A 24,583-nucleotide genomic window follows, 5' to 3' on the forward strand; every position below is an offset into this window, starting at 1 on the left:
CAGGTTCAGATGGATTAAATGTGTGCCAGAGGGCCCCATGCCAGGTGTGGGGATTCTCCTGAGTAGGTGAGGCCCCATTTGCCTCTGCAGCAGACTCTGTTACACCTCTCAACTGACTCTGTTACACTGCTGTTCTTTGTCTTTCTTTTAGGAAGTAAATCTGGATGCCAGCAGTCAACGTGAGCAGTGGAGAGAATTGGTTGTTATTGCTCAGCTCTCAAGCACAACAATTTCGCAGCAGATTCATCGTGTCACAAGAGGGATCTGCCCAGTGTCAAGGATGATGTTTGAGATTGAGGCTTCAGGTGGGTTGAGGATGGTTACTGGGAGAGGGAGGGTGAGCAGGCATCCAGTTAGGAGTTCTTGAGAGGGGGTTTGCAGGCAGCAGGGTGAGAAAGGGTCTTTATTTGTTTATTTGAGAGCCCCTCCCAAGGTGTCTCAGAAGCCTAGCAGAGGCATTCCCATGGCTTACAGCATACAAGGTGATCCACTGCACTCAGAGGAATGCCATTTAACTTTGTCTTTCTGTAACCCAGGTGCCACTGCTAATGAAGGCCACAGCCTTGGAATCAGGATGAAGCTGGAGCCTGAAGGAGCCAGGCACACTCAGGAGAGGGCAAGTAGCTGACTTGCAGGGATTTGGCCCACATAACTCTGGACTCACTCTTTGATTTTGGTTTTCTTGATTGCAGCTGACCGAGAGGCTCACAGGCCATCACAGAGCCCTCCAAGGCAGACTCATTTCAGGTGCAGCGTGGATTCCCCTCACCGATCATCCAAAAGATAAGTCGGGGGCCACAGCCTGGAGATGGTGGAGTAGCAGGTTGGGAGTTTTTGGGACAGATTCAAAAATGAGCAGAGAGGAAAGCAATCTTCTCCAAAGGCCTTTTAGGACAGCTAAAGGGAGAGGCTCTACTTTTGATGGCAGCTTTCAGGCGGGCAGTGCAGAACAGCTCCAGTCTGTATCCTGTTGTCCGGTGTGCTGTGTTCCCTAGTGTGTCTTTGGGGTCCCTTTTGCCTTCTCCCCTCGAGACCCTCACCACAAGCATGATGTGTCGTGTTTCATGTCCCCCTGTTTGTCACTTTCTGTGTCACGGGTGTGTGCACAGATTTGTGCCAGAGCTGTTCTGCCCTGCCGCATGGCCTCCTGCTGCAATAAGACGAAACATAGGGAGGGGGAATTTGTAATGTGGGCTGTACTTGGGCTCTAGATGTTGTTCCTAGATTGACATAAGGTGTTTGCAGCTTGTGAGTAACCCTGGTGGTGTTTGACATATGTTCTAACTTTCTTTCAGGTGCAGATGCATTCCACGTGTGGCAGAGGGTCAGGGTTAGGAGGTGCCGGGCCTTCTTAGGAGCGCGGTGAGTAGCAGAGTGGTGGGGTTTTGGCCAATGCGGTGCCAAGATCAGGCCCTGATGTTTGGTTCTCTTTAATCTAGCTGTCTGAGAGACACCAGCCCGGTGCCAGCAGGACCTTCCCAGCTGACGAGGTGGCCTTTCTTTGCACCTGACACAGACTGGCATCCCCAGATGTCTGAGAGATAAGTAGAGGGCTGCGACCCACAGTGGGGATGAAGGCATGGTGCTTGTTTGGGAATTCCTGGGAGGGGTTTTTGAGTCCAGTTTGGAGCGGGGGGTGTTCATTAAACGGCTCGTTAGGCCCCATGAAAGCCAAGTCTCACTTTTGATCACAGTGCTGAGGTGTGCAGGGCAGAGCAGTCCCCGTGTGCATCGTGTCACTTGTCTGTTGTGCATTGTGTGTTGTTTGTGTATCTCCTGTCTTCTACCTTAGGCCTTTGAGGGCCCTGTCAGTACCCCTGGCATCATTGTTAGCGTCTGTAATCTCTGCATTCCCTGGTCTGGCACCCGGGCCACAGAGCTTTTGACTCGCGAGCTCAGACAGGCATCAGACTCTCTTCTCTCTTTGGAAGCATCCAGTCAGATGTCTTTTCAGGTCTTGTTCTGAGCTGTATGGACAGCTGTGCCCCACCTGGATCCATTATGGTGGATTAGGACTTGTAATATTACGAGGTTAGGTAGAGGATTTTGACTGTAGGATTCCTAGGCATCCGTCTTTGCTGTTCTTGGAATTAATCATTCAGTAATCATCTTCTTCCTTCAGAGTTCTCTGAGCCTCATCAGCTCACCATCGGTCTCAGCTCACTCATCTCCTTTTGCATTCTCTCAGTCCTTGCAGCCATTTTCCTTGCCAAGAAATTTCTGTCTGTGTCTTGTGCCTATTGTTTGTCACGTCCTGTCCTGTGTCACGGGTGTCTGCACACTTTTGGGATGGGGCTGCTCTGCCGTGCTGCACAGCCTGGTGCGATAGGAGAAGTCTTGGAGACTTGGAGTTTGTAATGTGGGGTGTAGTTGGACTCTAGATGGGATTTGTAGATGGACACAGGACATCTGGAGCTCATCAGTTATCCTGCCACAGTGTGACTCTTGTCCTAACTTTTTTTTCAGATTCAGATGGATTAAATGTGTGCCAGAGGGCCCCATCCCGGGTGAGGGGATTGCCCCGAGCCGGTGAGGCCCCATTTGTCTCTGCAGCAGAAGTGTGTATGGTGAGTGTGTTACAGCTCTGTTCTTTGTCTTTCTTTTCAGGATGTCAATCTGGATGCCAGCAGTCAAGGTGAGCAGTGGACAGAACTGGCTGTTATTGCTCAGCTCTCAAGCACAACAATTTTTCAGCAGATTCATCGTGTCACAAGAGGGATCTGCCCAGTGTCAAGGATGATGTTTGAGATTGAGGCTTCAGGTGAGTTGAGGATGGTGACTGGGAGAGGGAGGGTGATCAGGTATCCAGTTTAGGAGTTCTTAGGAGGGGGTTTGCAAGCAGCAGGGTGAGAAAGGGTGTTTATTTGAGGGCACCCCACACAAGGGTGAGAAGCCTAGCAAAGGCATTGCCATGTCTTAGAGCATACAAGGTGATCCACTGCACTCAGAGGAATGCCATTTAACTTTGTCTTTCTGTAACCCAGGTGCCACTCCTAATGAAGGCCACAGCCTTGGAATCAGGATGAAGCTGGAGCCTGAAGGAGCCAGGCACACTCAGGAGAGAGCAAGTAGCTGCCTTGGTGGGATTTGGCCCACATAACTCTGGACTCATACTTTGGTTTTGGTTTTCTTGATTGCAGCTGACCGAGAGGCTCACAGGCCATCACAGAGCCCTCCAAGGCAGACTCATTTCAGGTGCAGCGTGGATTCCCCTCACCGATCATCTAAAAGATAAGTCGGGGGCCGCGGTCTGGAGATGAGACGATGGGAGAGTATCAGGTTGGCAGTTCTTTGGCCAGATTTAAAAATTGGCAGTGGGGAAAGCAATCTTCTCCAAAGGCCTCTTAGGACAGCTAAAGGGAGAGGCTCTACTTTTGATGGCAGCTTTCAGGCGGGCAGTGCAGAACAGCTCCAGTCTGTATCCTGTTGTCCGGTGTGCTGTGTTCCCTAGTGTGTCTTTGGGGTCCCTTTTGCCTTCTCCCCTCAATCCCCTCACCACAAGCATGATGTGTCGTGTTTCATGTCCCCCTGTTTGTCACATTCTGTGTCACGGGTGTGTGCACAGATTTGTGCCAGAGCTGTTCTTCCCTGCCGCATGGCCTGCTGCAATAAGACGAACCATAGGGAGGGGGAATTTGTAATGTTGGCTGTACTTGGGCTCTAGATGCTATTCCTAGATTGACATAAGGTGTTTGCAGCTTGTGAGTAACCCTGGTGGTGTTTGACATATGTTCTAACTTTCTTTCAGGTGCAGATGCATTCCACGTGTGGCAGAGGGTCAGGGTTAGGAGGTGCCGGGCCTTCTTAGGAGCGCGGTGAGTAGCAGAGCGGTGGGGTTTTGGCCAATGCGGTGCCAAGATCAGGCCCTGATGTTTGGTTCTCTTTACTCTAGCTGTCTGAGAGACACCAGCCCGGTGCCAGCAGGACCTTCCCGTTTGACAAGGTGAGCTTTCTTTGCACCCGAGACCCGCATCCCCAGCTGTATGAGAGATAAGTAGAGGGCTGCGACCCACAGTGGGGATGAAGTCATGGTGCTGTTTCGGGAAATACTGGGTGGAGTTTTTGATTCAGCTTTGGAGGTGGGGGATGTTCATGAGGTGGCCCCTTAGGCCTCATAAAAGCAAAGTCTCACTTTTGATCACAGTGTTGAGGTGTGCAGGGCAGAGCAGTCCCGGTGTGTCTCGTGTCACTTGTCTGTTGTGCATTATGTGTTGTTTGTGTATCCCATGTCTTTTACCTTTGGAGGGCCCTGTCAGTACCCCTGGCATCATTGTTAGCATCTCTGATCTCTGCATTCCCTGGCCTGGCACCCAGGCCATATATGAGTTTCTGATACCTGTCTGAGCTCCCCAGTCAAAAGTTACCTCTTTGGAAGCATCCAGTCAGATTTCTTGTCAGGTCTAGTTCTGAGCTGTATGGACAGCTATGCCCCACCTGGATCCATTGTGGTGGATTAGGACTTGTAATAATATGAGGTTAGGTACAGCATTCTGACCGTAGGATTCCTAGGCATCCATCTTTGCTGTTCTTGGAATTAATCATTCAGTTATCATCTTCGTCCCCCAGGGTTTTCTGAGCCTCATCAGCTCACCATCGGTCTCAGCTCACTCATCTCCTTTTGCATTCTCTCAGTCCTTGCAGCCATTTTCCTTGCCAAGAGATTTCTTTTCCTGTTGTGTCCCCTGTTGTTGTCTGTCCTGTCTGTCCTGTGTCACGGGTGTCAGCACACATTTGGGGATGGGGCTGCTCTGCCGTGCTGCACAGCCTGGTGCGATAGGAGAAGTCTTGGAGACTTGGAATGTGTAATGTGGGGTGTAGTTGGACACTAGATGGGATCTGTGGATGGGCACAGGGCATCTGGAGCTCATCAGTTATCCTACAAGAGTGTGACTCTTGTCCTAACTTTTTTTTTCAGATTCAGATGGATTAAATGTGTGCCAGAGGGCCCCATCCCGGGCGAGGGGATTGCCCCGAGCAGGTGAGGCCCCATTTGTCTCTGCAGCAGAAGTGTGTATGGTGAGTGTGTTACAGCTCTGTTCTTTGTCTTTCTTTTCAGGAAGTCAATCTGGATGCCAGCAGTCAAGGTGAGCAGTCGAGAGAATTGGCTGTTATTGCTCAGCTCTCAAGCACAACAATTTTTCAGCAGATTCATCGTGTCACAAGAGGGATTTGCCCAGTGTCAAGGATGATGTTTGAGATTGAGGCTTCAGGTGAGTTGAGGATGGTGCCTGGGCGAGGGAGGGTGATCAGGTATCCAGTTTAGGATTTCTTGGGTGGCGGGTTTGCAAGCAGCAGGGTGAGAAAGGGTGTTTATTTGAGGGCCCCCCCACACAAAGCTGTTCAGAAGCCTAGCAGAGGCATTCCCATGGCTTACAGCATACAAGGTGATCCACTGCACTCAGAGGAATGCCATTTAACTTTGTCTTTCTGTAACCCAGGTGCCACTGCTAATGAAGGCCACAGCCTTGGAATCAGGATGAAGCTGGAGCCTGAAGGAGCCAGGCACACTCAGGAGAGGGCAAGTAGCTGACTTGCAGGGATTTGGCCCACATAACTCTGGACTCATACTTTGGTTTTGGTTTTCTTTATTGCAGCTGACCGAGAGGCTCACAGGCCATCACAGAGCCCTCCAAGGCAGACTCATTTCAGGTGCAGCGTGGATTCCCCTCACCGATCATCCAAAAGATAAGTCGGGGGCCACGGTCTGGAGATGGTGGAGTAGCAGATTGGGAGTTCTTGGGACAGATTCAAAAATGAGCAGAGGGGAAAGCAATCTTCTCCAAAGGCCTCTTAGGACAGCTAAAGGGAGAGGCTCTACTTTTGATGGCAGCTTTCAGGCGGGCAATGCAGAACAGCTCCGGTCTGTGTCATGTTGTCCGGTGTGCCGTGCTCCCTGGTGTGTCTTTGGGGTCCCTTTTGCCTTTTCCCCTCGAGGCCCTCACCACAAGCATGATGTGTCGTGTTTCATGTCCCCCCTGTTTGTCACTTTCTGTGTCACGGGTGTGTGCACACATTTTTTGCCGGAGCTGTTCTGCCCTGCCACATGGCCTGCTGCAATAGGACAAGCCTTGGGGAGTTGAAATTTGTAATGTGGGCTGTACTTGGGCTCTAGATGTTGTTCCTAGATTGACATATGGTGTTTGCAGCTTGTGAGTTATCCTGGTGATGTTTGACATGTGTTCTAACTTTCTTTCAGGTGCAGATGCATTCCACGTGTGGCAGAGGGTCAGGGTTAGGAGGTGCCGGGCCTTCTTAGGAGCGCGGTGAGTAGCAGAGTGGTGGGGTTTTGGCCGATGCGGTGCCAAGATCAGGCACTGATGTTTGGTTCTCTTTAATCTAGCTGTCTGAGAGACACCAGCCCGGTGCCAGCAGGACCTTCCCATCTGATGAGGTGGCCTTTCTTTGCACCTGACAGGGACCAGCATCCCCAGCTGTATGAGAGATAAGTAGAGGGCCGTGACCCACAGAGGGGCTGAAAGCACGGTGCTGGTTTGGGGATTACAGGGAGGGGGTTTTGAGTCCAGTTTGGAGGTGGGGGGGTGTTAATGAAGTGGCCCCTTAGGCCCCATAGAAGCCAAGTCTCACTTTTGATCACAGTGCTGAGGTGTGCAGCAGGGCAGAGCAGTCCCGGTGTGTCTCGTGTCACTTGTCTGTTGTGAATTGTGTGTTGTTTGTGTATCCCATGTCTTTTACCTTAGGGGTGCCTGTCATTAATCTTGGCATCCTTGTTAGCATCTGTGATCTCTGCATTCCCTGTCCTGGCACCCAGGCCACAGAACTTTTGACTGGGGAGCTCAGACAGGCGTCAGACTCTCTTCTCTCTTTGGAAGCATCGCATCTGATGTCTTGTCAGGTCTTGGTCTGGGCTGTATGGACAGCTATGCCCCCACCTGGATCCATTTTGGTGGATTAGGACTTGGCGTAATATGAGGTTAGGTAGAGGATTCTGACCGTAGGATTCCTAGGCATCCATCTTTGCAGTTCTTAGAAGAAATCATTCAGTTATCATCTTCTTCCTTCGGGGTTCTCTGAGCCTCATCAGCTCACCATCAGTTTGAACTCGGTCATCTCCTTTTGCATTCTCTCAGTCCTTGCAGCCATTTTCCTTGCCTAGAATTTTCTGTCTGTGTTGTGTCCCCGTTGTCTGTCCTGTCCTGTCCATCCTGTGTCACGGCTGTCAGCACACATTTGTGCCCGAGCTGCTCTGCCCTGCCGCATAGCCTGGTGCAATAGGAGAGGGCCCGGGGATTTGTAATGTGCAGTGTGGGGTGTAGTTGGACTCTAGATGGGATTTGTAGATGGACACAGGATATCTGGAGCTCTTCAGTTATCATTGAACCGTCTGACTGTTGTCCTAACTTTTTTTTCAGATGCACCTCCTCAGATGACTGCAGTAGTTGTGTAGGTTCCTTCTTCTGAAAGGGAATAGGGCGCAAGAATTCATCTTCCAGAGAATTTTTGCAAGTCCTGGCTTGTATTGTATCTGCCTATGGTGGCTTATGTTCTATGTACCTATACATCTGTCTTCTATTGGATTTTGGGTAGAAAATTTATCAGTCCAGAGAGGAGACAAGTCCTAGCTGTCAGATAGCCACTCGTTGACCCTTCCTGTCGTCTCACAGGTCCCCGAGGCTGCTGATTTCCCCAGGATCTGCCATTTTACCTCAAGGAGCGGCAGCCAGAAGATGTGTCACAGCACGTTCTTCAGCATCTCGAGTAAGGGCCGCAGTGAGCATTTAAGTGGAAAGATTGTGTGAGCGTGTGTGAGAGCACGTGGCTGTGTCTGTCTGTGTCTGCTCGTTTCTGCGTGTGTGAGTGCATGCTGACTGGATTTAACCTTGTGTGTGTGACTTTTGCTTTCCAGGTTTTGCGACTCCTTGTTAAATTTAGAATAAAAAATCCCCAGCCGGGTTGTATTGCATGAACTGACATGATATGTACCGATTTTGGCTTAAAACCCAGAAAACCAGACGAAGATGAGCAGGAAAAAAACCAGAAAAAAACCACATGATGGACAAGAAAAAAACCCAGAAAAAGCCCAGGATGGGCAAGAAAGCAACGAGAAAAAAACCCCAGAAAATAATCCCAGATGGGCAAGAAAAAAACGTAGAAAAACCCCAGAAAATCACCCAAGATGGGCAAGAAAAAAACCCAGAAAAAAACCCAAAAAAAAACCTCTGAGATGGGCAAGAAGAAAACCAGAAAAAAGTCTGAAGATGGGCAAGAAAAAACCCAGAAAAAACCCCCAAGATGGACAAGAAATAACCCAGAAAAAAATTCGAAGAAGGGCAAGAAAAGACCCAGAAAACACCCAGAAAAAAATCGCAACCCAAGTATAAATATAGAAATGTTTGTCAAGTATATGCAAATATATAAAGAAATGTTAAATTATTTGAAATATAAAATAACATAAATATAACATTTATACAGTATTACTTGTGTTATGGATCATATTGATTTTTATTTATTTCCTATAATACACTACAATATTTATATCAATTTTACATCTATCATATCTATCATTTGTTATATGTTATACCAGATTGATATACTCTAGGTTTTTTTAAGTAGTTTAAAATAAAGGGGATTTTTTTTTTTATTTGGCAAAAGCAGGTGTTTTAGTATAAACATTATAAATACAAATAATATAAAGGTAGAAATCTAAGAATAGAAATAGATCATAAATAGCTGAAGGTTAATATAAAAATTAAAAATGTAAGAAAAAATAAGTTGTAGCAGTAGATATGGTACATAATTAGGAAAATAATTTATCTCTTATTTGAATAGGATACATGTTATACATAATGATTAATATAATACTTAAGTATAAACTGCAAATATAAATGTGAATATAGTCATGAGCGCTATAAATATAAAAATATTTCAATGTAGTTTAAAAGAATAGAGCTTTTTTGTATTTATTTAGTTAGGATGGGATTTGTATTTTAAATAGTGAAAGCATGATAGAAATGTAATTTTAGACATAGAAATATGCAATCAATGTGGAAAGATATTTATAAAAGCACAAAATATAAGTAAATATAAATAATAGAAATAGAATAATGTTATATAAATTACATGCTACATCAATGTCCACTATAGCTATGCATGTGAATATAAATACGAAAAATGGAAATAAAAAATTTATTTAAACATGGCTTTAAAGCAAGGGGCCTTGTTTGATTCTGGTGGGGTAAGAGGCAGGTTTTTGGCATTTATTTCAGAGCAGTTTTCGGCGGGGGTCGCCCCTGTTCTTTTTTGCCACCTTGCCTGCCCGCAGCCCCGAGGCGCGCTGCGCCCCCGGCTGGGGCGGGCGGCAGTGCTGCCGCCTTGTGGACAGAGCGCGGTACTGCAGCCCTGCGCCGAGAGGCCGCCACCTTGGGAGTGGCGCGTCGCGGATGTCGCGGACTTTTGGTTGACCTTCTCAACAGGGCGGCGAAAAGGGCGGGGAAGTGGAGGACCGGGGTGGGTGTCAGTGGACTGCCTGCATGGAATACCGACCCCGGCGCGGCCCCGGTGGTATTTTCTGTGACGTTTCAAGTGTACCCGACACATGCTGTGGTCTCAGCGGCGCCGCGGGCGGGCGTATTTCGGCGGGTTTGTGACAGGCATGTGGGGAAACGCCTCGCTGTGCCGGGGTCCTCTGACAGCCGCTTTCCCGCCCTGAGGGAGCCGAGCCGGGCCGAATTGTTCCGAAGAGCCGAAGAGCCGAGTGTGGGCGAAAACAGCCGAGTTTCCCCGAAGAGCCGAGTGTAGCCGAAAACAGCCGAGTTTCCCCGAAGAGCCGAGTGTGGCCGAACACAGCCGACTTGAGACGAAGAGCCGAGTGTGGCCGAACACAGCCGACTTGAGACGAAGAGCCGAGTGTGGCCGAACACAGCCGACTTGAGACGAAGAGCCGAGTGTAGCCGAACACAGCCGACTTGAGACGAAGAGCCGATGATAGCCGAGTGTAACCGATAGCCGACTGTAGCCGACATTGGCCGCATTTAGACAAAGAGCCGAATATGACCGACTTTAGCCCAACCGGGCCGAGTTCAGCCGAAGAGCCGGAAAAGCCGAATTTAGACGAAAAGCCGAACCGAAACGATTTTAGACCTAAGCCGAACCAAGCCTAATTTAGCCGAGTTTATTTAAACAGAACCGAACGACGCCGCAGCACTCTGCCTGCAGAGCGCCGGTGCAGACGGCAGGGGGCGGTGTATAAAGCGAGTATAAAATATCAACTGTATATAAGAAGGAATAAAAAGCTCTGTGTCATGTGCAGCAGTAGAAAATTTCAGGCTCCCAGGGAATAAATAGTTTTCTTTCAATCATTATAGTTTTGGGGTTTTTTTTACTCCCAGGTAGCCTGAAAGTTACTACTGCTGCTTTTTGATTCTAAAGCTAGGAAGGAAAACCAAGATTACAAATACAAGAAAAAGAAAGGGAAAGGGAAGGGGAAAAAAAGGAAAGGAAAGAAAGCAGGAGAGCAGAAGGGAAGGGAAGGGAAAGGGGTGAAAAACAGCGTTAAAAAAAGAAAAAGAGTTGGAGGGGAAAAGAGAGGGCATTCGGGAGGAGCGGTCCTGCCTCAGGTCCTTCCCCGCCCTGGGGCGAAGGACCCGTTTGATGCCCGGGAGGGACTGCAGCTCCCGGTGGCGGGGGACGGAGCCGTGGCTGTCAGCCCGAGACTCCAACTCCCGGCAGGCCCTGCTGCCGGCGCGGCGTGTGACGCAACGGCTATCGCGGCACATGAGTGGCTACCAGCCCGAGACTCCAACTCCCGGCAGGCCCTGCTGCCGGCGCGACGTGTGCCGCAACGGCCGACGCTGCCCGGCATTGTTCTCTAAATCGGCAGTAAATACAGCTGAGTAAAATTAGCTTGGTTTTCTTCCTTCTTTTTTAACTGAATTGTTTTTATTAAAAATACTATTTGAATATGTAGAAAAAGTGGGGATGTCCTGTACTATATCCTAGCTTTTCTTGTTTATAGGGTGCTCAGAAAACATGCGTCCCTTAGAGTCCCTCAGAAAGGTTCTCAGTGCGATCTCTACCAAGGTATGTATTTACTAATAAGTGATCCCTTTAGATATTTGCCTGTGTACCTTTTCCTGTAATTCAGAGCTTGCGTTCTGTGGGTTTTATGATAAACCTGTAAAATATGTAAGAATGCTTTTGCAAGTCTGAATCGTTGAAGGCAGCAGTAAGTGGATTTAGAGCCTGTTCTTGACCAGACAACGGGAAAAAGTGTGACTTTGATGCTGAACTTGTTTTTTTCATTTTTCATTTGACTTGTCTGGAATGATTTAGGAATAGAGAGAGCTAGAAAAAGAGAGAAATAGAATTGATTATGGAGCACTCCTCAAATGCTCACCACGATTCAGTGTAGAGCCGAAGTGAAGGGTGATGGAACAGAGCTCTGTGCTTTAGAAGGAAATAAATTTAAACCTGACCTCCGCACAGAGTCTCACTAACTTCTTTTGTTTTAAAATACAAAATATTATTAGGAAGTGTTGGAAGTTAGTGTTTTGGGAAAGAAACGGCAGTTCCACAGAACATTCCATTTAACAGAGGCTCTGGGAACGATTCATGTTGTAACTGCTGTCACTGCAATCAGTTGGTGGTTCAGCCTTGAAATGTGCACTTGCCCTTCTATAAAGCACTGTTTTGTTTGCCTTTCAGTGCTATGAGTCTTGATAAATTGGAGAAGAGCCCAAGAGAAATTTTTCATCCCTTGATATAAAAGGTAGGAAGTGACTTTTTTTGGTTTGGTTCTTTTTCTTTATTATTTCCTGGAAATAAAAGTAATTAAGTATAGGTACTACTGGTTTGTTTCTTCCAGTAGCAGATGATAACAATAGCAGTAGTAATAGTAAAAATAATAATAGAAATAATAATAATAGCAATGTAATACTACTTAAACTGTCTTTATCCATTGAACTGGCCATTTCAAATCAAAACTTCTAAACACAAATCAAACCATCATCCTCGTAGAATCTTTCACAGCAGTGGGCTATAGATCCTGGTTTTGTTGACAGGATTTATTGGTTCTGGAATAGCAAGAGGGAAGTACAAGCCTAACTACTTCTAGCTCACAGACCCATCCAGTGAATACTGCTTTGTGTTTTGGTGGGCTTGTGATGACTTTGAAATCAATTGCTCATTCCAGTAAAAAAAATTAATGTTTTTTTGAACCTGACAGCAGAAATAACTTTAGGCACCAACTTAATAATAACAGATCACCAATTTAAGTTCATAATTTTATGCTGTACTATCAAAGTTTAAAGGTAAATTTTTACTTATTAGGAGATGGTATAAAGTGTATGTTCCAATGTGTTGGATGTATGCAAAGGTACATACGTACCCGAAAGTCCTTAGAGGAAACAAATTTTTACGTCTGCTGTTTGATTGTTTATCATACAATATTTGGTTTTATTTCCCAGGGATCGGTGAATTTTAACTTTGGAGTCCTCTGTGCTAAGGATGCTCAGCCTACAGATGATGAAATGTTCAGTAATGGTGAGTTTTTCACCTTCTCTTTAATTGCTATGCTGATCTGAATAAGAAAAAAACAAAAGCAAGAGAAAAAAAAAGGATGGTTTATTATTTTTTACGCTGTTATGTTTGTTTCCTCAGTATTTGCTGCAGCTCTGCGAGCCCAAGCTTTGGGTTCCTTCTGTCCCACTGGGAGTTGCCCAGTTTGGTTGCATCTGGTGAAATTCACCCTGAGACCTTACAGAGCTAGCTCAAACTACGTGAGAGCCATTTGCAGTTCTCTCCAGACACCTGGAGAATGGGTGATGTTTCTGAGGGTCTGGCAAGTATACTTGTATCAAAACTCAGTCTGTGAAATTTCTGGGGAAAACCCTTCTGTGTCCTGAAGGGTTCAAACTCTGGTGAGGATCCAGTTATCAGGTGCTCACCTGGATGGTTCCAGCTCTTAAAGTGAACACTTGTACTCTTACCCTGTAGTTTACATCTATTGTATTTTTGTTATTTTGCAAGATTTTACGGCTTTGCAAAATATTGTGCGTTTCACTCTTTGGAACCTCTCAGATGGTTCTTTGGTGCAGCACCACCTCATGGGACACTTGGCTGCCGTCCTGAAGGGGTTGGTCGCTAGAATTGTAAATCCTGGAGAGTTTGTAAGTCTTCTGTCCCCAGGGAGGTACCATGCTTTGTTTACTTTTGTTCTGTTTGTTAGGCGCTGCTTCTCATTGGAAGTATGAATTTCAAACTACCCTGTTCTTATTTTAACTGTTTTCCTGGTTCTCTCCCTACGGCAGGGAAAGACTCTCGTATCCTTGTCGTCGGGCTCGGTGCTGTCCAAGAAGATGCAGAGACTAAAAAAATCATAAGAAGCAAAATATGACTGCAGGGAAAACAAGCTGGAGAGAACAAAAGGTGATATTGTTATCCTTACCCTGTATTAGAAACATCCGCTGTGCTTTGATGCTGGCAGCTGCCAGGGGCTTGTTAGCTCTTTGTAGGCAGGTGTAGGTGTTCACTTGTAGGTTTTTTCTCTGGACAAGTCAATTCAAACTTTGCTAAGCTTATATTTGCAAATTACTCTCTAGCACAGTCCAGCATGACATTTTTGAATGTTGTAAAAATACCATGTTACTTGGAAATTGCTAATGATGAGAAGCTTTAGGGAAAAATAAGATGTCAGGGTTGGGAGATGTGAGAAGAATTTTGAGGGGATGTTAGACTGAAATAAAGCACACTTGAAGCTGGACTGGCACGCTGGCAGATCCCCTATTAAACAGTAGCGCTGAGATTAGCCTGGGGGTTGCCCATTGTTTCTGTAGAAATAAATGTTTTCTGGTCTTCAGAGGTAAGCTGCTTTGAAAAGCTGGAAGGCACAGCATAGTGACAATCCGTGTGCTTCGCATTAAAAATAGATTTCAGAAGGGTCCTAGGCTTTTGTCTTTTCCTAGAAGTCGATGTAATCCTATTGAGGAGTTTTTAATTCTGTGCTGCCATGTCATCGATCAGGGCCCTGTCGTACTAATCATCATACAGATGCAAAACAAAAAATCAGACCCTGTCCCGACCACTTAGAGCCCAGAACACGATTTCCTCAGGCTGCCATTTGTGTGCCATCGGTACTCACCATGGAAGCGAGCTGGGGATTGTTGCACCCGTTGGGAACAAACCGCTTCTCGTCACACAGAAATGGAATTGGGACGACGCCTCAGCCAGCCTCTCTCTCCTGAATCTGCAGCAGAGCAGTTCCAGTCCATGCGGGCAATCCAGTTCCTGACGATCTGAGCGCACGGAGCAGCGCTCAGCTGCTGTGGGGGGCTCAGGGAGGGCAGAGTGTGCATTGTCATCTTCCTGAACCTACAGACGCGAATCAAAGTGAGAAGCCACAGGGTGGAAATCAGTCGCATATATGCTAAATAAAACTTGCAGGTTTTTTTTAAGAATTGTTTTTGCTTGTTCTTTGTTGTGCTTCTGTGCTTAGAAAACCTCCCTTTACAATCAGTTCAATTCATCAATTGAACCTTTGTTTGCAGACTCTCACTGAGCAGAATTTGTTGCAGACTCAGTGCACGCTGTGCAGGCCTCCCGGGAGTGTGAGGAGCTCATGTGTGCTACTTTTTGCTTTAGGACGCTCTGAGGTATTTATTCCTTTTGGGATACATGATGAGAATTCCCAAGAGAGGTAGTTATAAGGTATGACATCGGGAAAAAGCCTGTGTGGTTGGAATGTTGTTGCTGTCAAAAGTTAATTTTTTCTTAGCCAGTAGTTAGCTTTTTGCTTTATTTTTGTGGTATCAATATTTTATTGTTTAAAAAATTCCTTCAAAATAACTTCAGTGGTCGCCCACCAGTACCTTGTTCAGATTTGCCTATTTGCTTGTAGCTGAAATGTTCACATCTTGTTTATCATTCTATTTAAGAAACTGCTGCCCAGCCAACTAATAACTGAATATCCATCTGTCTAGGACACGGGGAGAGGATTTAGGTAATGTCTTTATTTCCAGAAAAAAGTTCCAGTGTAGTTTCTAAATAGAGGAGAAGGGGGTGAAGACTCGGGGCTCTGATGCCGTTGGGGCACCCCAAGGTCCCCAGGAGAGGGGGCCCCACTGCGGTGCAGGAGCAGGTGTGTTCTCATGTAATATTGAACAAATTATAAATATAAATATGAAAATTATAAACATGAAAATATTTTTAAAATACTTAAATAAAGCGGGTTTTCTTTATTGGTCAATAGGCAGTGTTTTGATTGTAAAAATTATAAATGCAAATAATATAAAGGTAGAAATCTAAGTTTAGAAATATATAATAAATACATACAGATAAATATAAAAATTTAAAATATCAGAAAAAATTAGTTGTAGCAGTAGATATTATACATAATTTAAATAATGATTTAAATCTATTTTAAAATTTTATATATATAATATATCATTATTAATGTAATACATCCAAAGAAACGATAAATTAAAATATGAATGTATAATTATACAAAGTATAAATAAAAAATATTTCAGTATCCTTTAAAAGAAGGGTTTTTTTATTTATTTGGTTAGAGACGGGGTTTTTATTTGGAATAATGGAAGTATTATAGAAGTATAAAATTAAATACAGAAATATACAGTCAATATAGAAAGATATTTGTAAAAACACGAGCGAACGACGCCTCCTTCGGCCGAACCAAGGCGAGACCGGCGGAACCTGACGGCCTCGAGCGAACCGAGGCCAGGCTTGCGAGGCTGCCTGAACCGAGCCGAGCTCAGCCGAACCGAGCCCGCTGCTCTCGTGCGCGCTAATTAGCGCGAGTGCGGTCACTGCCCAATGAGCTCCTGTGCCACGCCGCGCTCCCGATCGTGTCCGTGCGATGGCCGGGCCGCCCGCGGGACGCGGCAGCAGGAGAGCCCCGAGCCGGGCGAGTTTAACGTGAGGCGGCGCCGCTTGCCCGCCGTCAGGGAGCCGAGCCGAGGCGAGCTCAGCCGAACGCGGAGAGAGCGGCTCCGAGTTGGGCCGAAGCGAGCCGAGCCGCGCCGAGGGCAGAGAGCGGCTCCGAGTTCGGCCGAAGTGAGCCGAGGCGCGCCGAGCGCACAGAGAGCGGCTCCGAGTTCGGCCGAAGAGAGCCGAGGCGCGCCGAGCGCAGAGAGCGGCTCCGAGTTCGGCCGAAGCGAGCCGAGGCGCGCCGAGCGCAGAGAGCGGCTCCGAGTTCGGCCGAAGCGAGCCGAGCCGCGCCGAGCGCACTGATCGGCTCCGAGTTCGGCCGAAGCGAGCCGAGCCGCGCCGGGCGCACAGAGAGGCTCCGAGTTCGGCCGAAGCGAGCCGAGCCGCGCCGGGCGCACAGAGAGGCTCCGAGTTCGGCCGAAGCGAGCCGAGCCGCGCCGGGCGCACAGAGAGCGGCTCCGAGTTCGGCCGAAGCGAGCCGAGCCGCGCCGAGCGCAGAGAGCGGCTCCGAGTTCGGCCGAAGCGAGCCGAGCCGCGCCGGGCGCAGAGAGCGGCTCCGAGTTCGGCCGAAGCGAGCCGAGGCGCGCCGGGCGCAGAGAGCGGCTCCGAGTTCGGCCGAAGCGAGGCGATCCGTGCCGAAGGGTCGAGTCCAGCCGAATGCAGATGACAATGGCCGAGTTTAGCCGATTAGAGCCGAGTTTAGCCGAGCAGCTGTGAGCCTTGCACGCTTGAGGTGAGCGTGCATCGTTGCCGGCCTGGGATTGAGTGAAATGCACTAAGGAAACCAGCTCTGGGGAGGGAGGCAGGGAAATCCTCTCTTAACGTTTACCAATTCGTCCGTCAAACTCATCACGGCAGGACAGAGTGAAGACTGAAAGTGTAAGAAGATGTGGAGGGAAACAGAGAATCTGGCAGGAGCATCGAACGCACAAGTGCACGAATTTTGCTTTTTGCTTGGATGTAAACTCAGAAGTTGTAAGGAATTTGGGAAGGAGAAGGGACATTTCAGAAGGAGAAGAAGTTGTTGTTGGAGTCCTGGCAAAAGCTTTAAAAAAAAAAAAAAAAGTGGTTTCTTTTTTCTTCACTATTATATTCTTTGGTGGTATATGGTGTGCTGTTTTATTTCTTGGTGTTATTAGCTCTGTGTAAATTGTTTATTGAGTCAAGCTAACTTTGCATGGGTTGTTTTGTATTTGAGGTAGGATCAATTTCAAGAGGTTTCTTTCACAGACTTCTGATAGGTATTACTGGGATTTTGGTTTTGTTTACTGTATGCATAAACATAGAGATTTGGTAGGGCCAGCTGGGCTGCTGGAGTTTTGGGTGTGAATTTATTAGATGGCTTTTGGTAAACACAGAATAATTATGTAAGGTAACAGCAAATTACCCAATTACCCAATTGATCTAGCTATGTAACCTTACCACAAAGTTTTATATCTTGCCAGTTTTCTGTTCTTCTGCTCCAAGTAGTTGTTGCAAAAAAAGAAAGCACTGTTACTTTTCTGAAAAGTTTTCTTCTATAACAAGCCCTTTACTGCCCTTGAATGTGAGTCAGAGGAGCCAAACAGCTGCAGCTGCTCTGAGGGCTTGGTGGGATTCGCCCCCTCCCTTTTCCCGGGTGGCATGGGAACGAGAGGCGGGCACAATCAGGGGTATATTAACCCCAGCCGTGGCTGAGGGGCTTCATTCCCTCTCTGGGATGTGCTGGGGTAAGAGCTCTCCTCATTTCAGTGAAGAGGCTTTTTCAGCCCGTCTCAGCATCTTTTCAGCAGGTGTTTCTGGGCATCTAAAGCACAGAGGCTTGGAAGATTCTGTGAAGAAAACAGCATGGAATACAGGGAGTATTTAGGTTTGTGATTTTGGGTTTTGTGTTTAGGAGTGGTAAGGTGCTTTTGTAATTTTTAGTTTTGCTCTGGTTGTTTTTTTGGTTGGATTTCTTTTGGTGGAATTTTTGGTTTTTTTTGGTTTTCATTTTGGGGTTTTTAGTTGGTTTTTGTGGGGGTTTTGGATTTTTTGATGTTTTCTGTGGTTTTTTTGTTTCTGTGGGGAGTTAGGTGTTTTGGGATTTATTGTTTGTGTGGGTTTTGTTTGTTTGGTTTTTTTTCTTTGTTTGTTTTTGGGATTGGTTTTGTTGGGTTTTTTTTGTTTTGTTTTTTTTTTTAATTGAGGAGTGCAACTCCCTGAGATTCCAAGCTGTGTCAAGCACAACATTTTATTCAGCAGATTGATCATGTCACAAGAGGGATCCGCCCAAGGTCCAAGATGATGTTTGAGATTGAGGCTTCAGGTGAGTTGAGGATTGTGATTGGGAGAGGGAGGGTGAGCAGTTAGGAGTTCTTGGGAGGGAGTTTGCAGGCAGCAGGGTGAGAAAGGGTCTTTATTTGTTTATTTGAGGCCTCCCCCACACAAGGCTTCTCAGAAGCCTAGCAGAGGCATTCCCATGTCTTACAGCACACAAGGTCATCCACTGCACTCAGGGGAATGCCATTTAACTTTGCCTTTCTCTAACCCAGGTGCCACTCCTAATGAAGGCCTTGGAATCATGATGAAGCTGGAGCCTGAAGGAGCCAGGCACACTCAGGAGAGGGCAAGTAGCTGCCTTGGTGGGATTTGGCCCACATAACTCTGGACTCATACTTTGGTTTTGGTTTTCTTTATTGTAGCTCACCGAGAGGCTCACAGGCCATCACGAGGCCCTCCGAGGCAGACTCATTTCAGGTGCAGCGTGGATTCCCATCATCGATCATCCAAAAGATAAGTCGAGGGCCTTGGCCTGGAGATGAGAGAATAGTGGGTTGGGAGTTCTTGGGGCAGATTTGAAAATTGGCAGCCGGAAAAGCAATCTTCTCCAAGGGCCTCTTAGGACAGCTAAAGGGAGAGGCTCTCCTTTTGATGGCAGCTTTCAGGCGGGCAGTGCAGAACAGCTCCGGTCTGTGTTGTGTTGTCCAGTGTTCTGTGTTCCCTAGTGTGTCTTTGGGGTCCCTTTTGCCTTCTCCCCTCGAGACCCTCACCACAAGCATGATGTGTCGTGTTTCATGTCCCCCCTGTTTGCCACGTTCTGTGTCACGGGTGTGTGCACACATTTGTGCCGGAGCTGTTCTGCCCTGCCGCATGGCCTGCTGCAGTAGGAGAAACCGTGGGGCGTTGGAATTTGTAATGCTGGCTGTACTTGGGCTCTAGATGCTATTCCTAGATTGACATAAGGTGTTTGCACCTTTTGAGTTATCCTGGTGGTGTTTGGCATATGTTGTAACTTTCTTTCAGGTGCAGACGCATTCCATGTGTGGCAGGGGGTCAGAGTTAGGAGGTGCCGGGCCTTCTTAGGAGCGCGGTGAGTAGCTGAGTGGTGGCGTTTTGGCCGATGTGGTGCCAAGATCAGGGACTGATGTTTGGTTCTCTTTACTCTAGCTGTCTCAGAGACACCAGCCCAGTGCCAGCAGGACCTTCCCAGCTGACGAGGTGGCCTTTCTCTGCACCGGACAGGGACCAGCATCCCCAGATGTCTGAGAGATAAGTAGAGGGCTGTGACCCACAGAGGGGATGAAAGCAGGGTGCTGGTTTGGGAATTCCTGGGAGGGGGTTTTGAGTCCAGTTTTGGGGGGGGGGGGTGTGGTGTGTTCATGAAGTGGCCCCTTAGGCCCCATAAAAGCCAAGTCTCACTTTTGATTGCAGTGCTGAGGTGTGCAGAAGGGCAGAGCAGTCCCGGTGTGCATCGTGTCACTTGTCTATTGTGCATTATGTGTTGTTTGCGTATGCCATATCTTTCACTTAGGGGGGCCTGTGAGAAACCCTGGCATCATTGTTAGCCTCTGTGATCTCTGCACTCCTTGGCCTGGCGCCCAGGCCACAGAACTTTTGACTAGGGAGCTCAGACAAGCATCAGACTCTCTTCTCTCTTTGGAAGCATCCAGTCAGACGTCTTTTCAGGTCTTGTTCTGAGCTGTATGGACAGCTGTGCCCCACCTGGATCCATTATGGTGGATTAGGACTTGTAATATTACGAGGTTAGGTAGAGGATTTTGACTGTAGGATTCCTAGGCATCAGTCTTTGCTGTTTTTGGAATAAATCATTCAGTAATCATCTTCTTCCTCCAGGGTTCTCTGAGCCTCATCAGCTCACCATCGGTCTCAGCTCACTCATCTCCTTTTGCATTCTCTCAGTCCTTGCAGCCGTTTTCCTTGCCAAGAGATTTCTGTTCCTGTTGTGTCCCCGTTGTCTGTCCTATCCTGTGTCACGGCTGTCAGCACACGTTTGTGCCCGAGCTGCTCTGCCCTGCTGCACAGCCTGGTGCGATAGGAGAAGTCCCAGGGACTTGGAGTTTGTAATGTGGGGTGTAGTTGGACTCTAGATGGGATTTGTAGATGGACACAGGACATCTGGAGCTCATCAGTTATCCTGCCACAGTGCAACTCTTGTCCTAACTTTTTTTTCAGGTTCAGATGGATTAAATGTGTGCCAGAGGGCCCCATGCCAGGTGTGGGGATTCTCCTGAGTAGGTGAGGCCCCATTTGCCTCTGCAGCAGACTCTGTTACACCTCTCAACTGACTCTGTTACACTGCTGTTCTTTGTCTTTCTTTTAGGAAGTAAATCTGGATGCCAGCAGTCAACGTGAGCAGTGGAGAGAATTGGTTGTTATTGCTCAGCTCTCAAGCACAACAATTTCGCAGCAGATTCATCGTGTCACAAGAGGGATCTGCCCAGTGTCAAGGATGATGTTTGAGATTGAGGCTTCAGGTGAGTTGAGGATGGTTACTGGGAGAGGGAGGGTGAGCAGGCATCCAGTTAGGAGTTCTTGAGAGGGGGTTTGCAGGCAGCAGGGTGAGAAAGGGTCTTTATTTGTTTATTTGAGAGCCCCTCCCAAGGTGTCTCAGAAGCCTAGCAGAGGCATTCCCATGGCTTACAGCATACAAGGTGATCCACTGCACTCAGAGCCACTTAACTTTGTCTTTCTGTAACCCAGGTGCCACTGCTAATAAAGGCCACAGCCTTGGAATCAGGATGAAGCTGGAGCCTGAAGGAGCCAGGCACACTCAGGAGAGGGCAAGTAGCTGACTTGCAGGGATTTGGCCCACATAACTCTGGACTCACTCTTTGATTTTGGTTTTCTTGATTGCAGCTGACCGAGAGGCTCACAGGCCATCACAGAGCCCTCCAAGGCAGACTCATTTCAGGTGCAGCGTGGATTCCCCTCACCGATCATCCAAAAGATAAGTCGGGGGCCACAGCCTGGAGATGGTGGAGTAGCAGGTTGGGAGTTTTTGGGACAGATTCAAAAATGAGCAGAGAGGAAAGCAATCTTCTCCAAAGGCCTCTTAGGACAGCTAAAGGGAGAGGCTCTACTTTTGATGGCAGCTTTCAGGCGGGCAGTGCAGAACAGCTCCGGTCTGTATCCTGTTGTCCGGTGTGCTGTGTTCCCTAGTGTGTCTTTGGGGTCCCTTTTGCCTTCTCCCCTCGAGACCCTCACCACAAGCATGATGTGTCGTGTTTCATGTCCCCCTGTTTGTCACTTTCTGTGTCACGGGTGTGTGCACAGATTTGTGCCAGAGCTGTTCTGCCCTGCCGCATGGCCTGCTGCAATAAGACGAACCATAGGGAGGGGGAATTTGTAATGTTGGCTGTACTTGGGCTCTAGATGCTATTCCTAGATTGACATAAGGTGTTTGCAGCTTGTGAGTAACCCTGGTGGTGTTTGACATATGTTCTAACTTTCTTTCAGGTGCAGATGCATTCCACGTGTGGCAGAGGGTCAGGGTTAGGAGGTGCCGGGCCTTCTTAGGAGCGCGGTGAGTAGCAGAGCGGTGGGGTTTTGGCCAATGCGGTGCCAAGATCAGGCCCTGATGTTTGGTTCTCTTTAATCTAGCTGTCTGAGAGACCCCAGCCCGGTGCCAGCAGGACCTTCCCAGCTGACGAGGTGGCCTTTCTTTGCACCTGACACAGACTGGCATCCCCAGATGTCTGAGAGATAAGTAGAGGGCTGCGACCCACAGTGGGGATGAAGGCATGGTGCTTGTTTGGGAATTCCTGGGAGGGGTTTTTGAGTCCAGTTTGGAGCGGGGGGTGTTCATTAAACGGCTCGTTAGGCCCCATGAAAGCCAAGTCTCACTTTTGATCACAGTGCTGAGGTGTGCAGGGCAGAGCAGTCCCCGTGTGCATCGTGTCACTTGTCTGTTGTGCATTGTGTGTTGTTTTGTGTATCTCCTGTCTTCTACCTTAGGCCTTTGAGGGCCCTGTCAGTACCCCTGGCATCACTGTTAGTATCTGTAATCTCTGCATTCCCTGGTCTGGCACCCGGGCCACAGAGCTTTTGACTCGCGAGCTCAGACAGGCATCAGACTCTCTTCTCTCTTTGGAAGCATCCAGTCAGACGTCTTTTCAGGTCTTGTTCTGAGCTGTATGGACAGCTGTGCCCCACCTGGATCCATTATGGTGGATTAGGACTTGTAATATTACGAGGTTAGGTAGAGGATTTTGACTGTAGGATTCCTAGGCATCCGTCTTTTTGCTGTTCTTGGAATTAATCATTCAGTAATCATCTTCTTCCTTCAGAGTTCTCTGAGCCTCATCAGCTCACCATCGGTCTCAGCTCGGTCATCTCCTTTTGCATTCTCTCAGTCCTTGCAGCCATTTTCCTTGCCAAGAGATTTCTGTCTGTGTCTTGTGCCTATTGTTTGTCACGTCCTGTCCTGTGTCACGGGTGTCTGCACACTTTTGGGATGGGGCTGCTCTGCCGTGCTGCACAGCCTGGTGCGATAGGAGAAGTCTTGGAGACTTGGAGTTTGTAATGTGGGGTGTAGTTGGACTCTAGATGGGATTTGTAGATGGACACAGGACATCTGGAGCTCATCAGTTATCCTGCCACAGTGTGACTCTTGTCCTAACTTTTTTTTCAGATTCAGATGGATTAAATGTGTGCCAGAGGGCCCCATCCCGGGTGAGGGGATTGCCCCGAGCCGGTGAGGCCCCATTTGTCTCTGCAGCAGAAGTGTGTATGGTGAGTGTGTTACACTGCTGTTCTTTGTCTTTCTTTTCAGGATGTCAATCTGGATGCCAGCAGTCAAGGTGAGCAGTGGACAGAACTGGCTGTTATTGCTCAGCTCTCAAGCACAACAATTTTTCAGCAGATTCATCGTGTCACAAGAGGGATCTGCCCAGTGTCAAGGATGATGTTTGAGATTGAGGCTTCAGGTGAGTTGAGGATGGTGACTGGGAGAGGGAGGGTGATCAGGTATCCAGTTTAGGAGTTCTTAGGAGGGGGTTTGCAAGCAGCAGGTTGAGAAAGGGTGTTTATTTGAGGGCACCCCACACAAGGCTGAGAAGCCTAGCAGAGGCATTGCCATGTCTTAGAGCACACAAGGTGATCCACTGCACTCAGAGGAATGCCATTTAACTTTGTCTTTCTGTAACCCAGGTGCCACTCCTAATTAAGGCCACAGCCTTGGAATCAGGATGAAGCTGGAGCCTGAAGGAGCCAGGCACACTCAGGAGAGAGCAAGTAGCTGCCTTGGTGGGATTTGGCCCACATAACTCTGGACTCATACTTTGGTTTTGGTTTTCTTGATTGCAGCTGACCGAGAGGCTCACAGGCCATCACAGAGCCCTCCAAGGCAGACTCATTTCAGGTGCAGCGTGGATTCCCCTCACCGATCATCTAAAAGATAAGTCGGGGGCCGCGGTCTGGAGATGAGACGATGGGAGAGTATCAGGTTGGCAGTTCTTTGGCCAGATTTAAAAATTGGCAGTGGGGAAAGCAATCTTCTCCAAAGGCCTCTTAGGACAGCTAAAGGGAGAGGCTCTACTTTTGATGGCAGCTTTCAGGCGGGCAGTGCAGAACAGCTCCGGTCTGTATCCTGTTGTCCGGTGTGCTGTGTTCCCTAGTGTGTCTTTGGGGTCCCTTTTGCCTTCTCCCCTCGAGACCCTCACCACAAGCATGATGTGTCGTGTTTCATGTCCCCCTGTTTGTCACTTTCTGTGTCACGGGTGTGTGCACAGATTTGTGCCAGAGCTGTTCTGCCCTGCCGCATGGCCTGCTGCAATAAGACGAACCATAGGGAGGGGGAATTTGTAATGTTGGCTGTACTTGGGCTCTAGATGCTATTCCTAGATTGACATAAGGTGTTTGCAGCTTGTGAGTAACCCTGGTGGTGTTTGACATATGTTCTAACTTTCTTTCAGGTGCAGATGCATTCCACGTGTGGCAGAGGGTCAGGGTTAGGAGGTGCCAGGCCTTCTTAGGAGCGCGGTGAGTAGCAGAGCGGTGGGGTTTTGGCCAATGCGGTGCCAAGATCAGGCACTGATGTTTGGTTCTCTTTACTCTAGCTGTCTCAGAGACACCAGCCCGGTGCCAGCAGGACCTTCCCGTTTGACAAGGTGAGCTTTCTTTGCACCCGAGACCCGCATCCCCAGCTGTATGAGAGATAAGTAGAGGGCTACGACCCACAGTGGGGATGAAGTCATGGTGCTGTTTCGGGAAATACTGGGTGGAGTTTTTGATTCAGCTTTGGAGGTGGGGGATGTTCATGAGGTGGCCCCTTAGGCCTCATAAAAGCAAAGTCTCACTTTTGATCACAGTGTTGAGGTGTGCAGGGCAGAGCAGTCCCGGTGTGTCTCGTGTCACTTGTCTGTTGTGCATTATGTGTTGTTTGTGTATCCAATGTCTTTTACCTTTGGAGGGCCCTGTCAGT

At 48.0% G+C, this 24,583-nt stretch overlaps 1 long non-coding RNA gene across 1 annotated transcript; it reads left to right on the forward strand.

Moving 5' to 3' along the window:
* The first annotated feature begins 10,795 nt into the window (after positions 1 to 10,795).
* LOC131565802 (uncharacterized) lies at positions 10,796 to 14,215 on the forward strand. Its single transcript, XR_009275478.1, has 4 exons — positions 10,796 to 11,037; positions 11,662 to 11,725; positions 12,423 to 12,498; positions 12,616 to 14,215. It is a non-coding gene; the product is annotated as an uncharacterized LOC131565802 (long non-coding RNA).
* The last annotated feature ends 10,368 nt before the right edge of the window (positions 14,216 to 24,583 follow it).

Source organism: Ammospiza caudacuta, chromosome 18, assembly GCF_027887145.1.
Source record: "Ammospiza caudacuta isolate bAmmCau1 chromosome 18, bAmmCau1.pri, whole genome shotgun sequence".
Lineage (NCBI taxonomy): Eukaryota > Metazoa > Chordata > Aves > Passeriformes > Passerellidae > Ammospiza > Ammospiza caudacuta.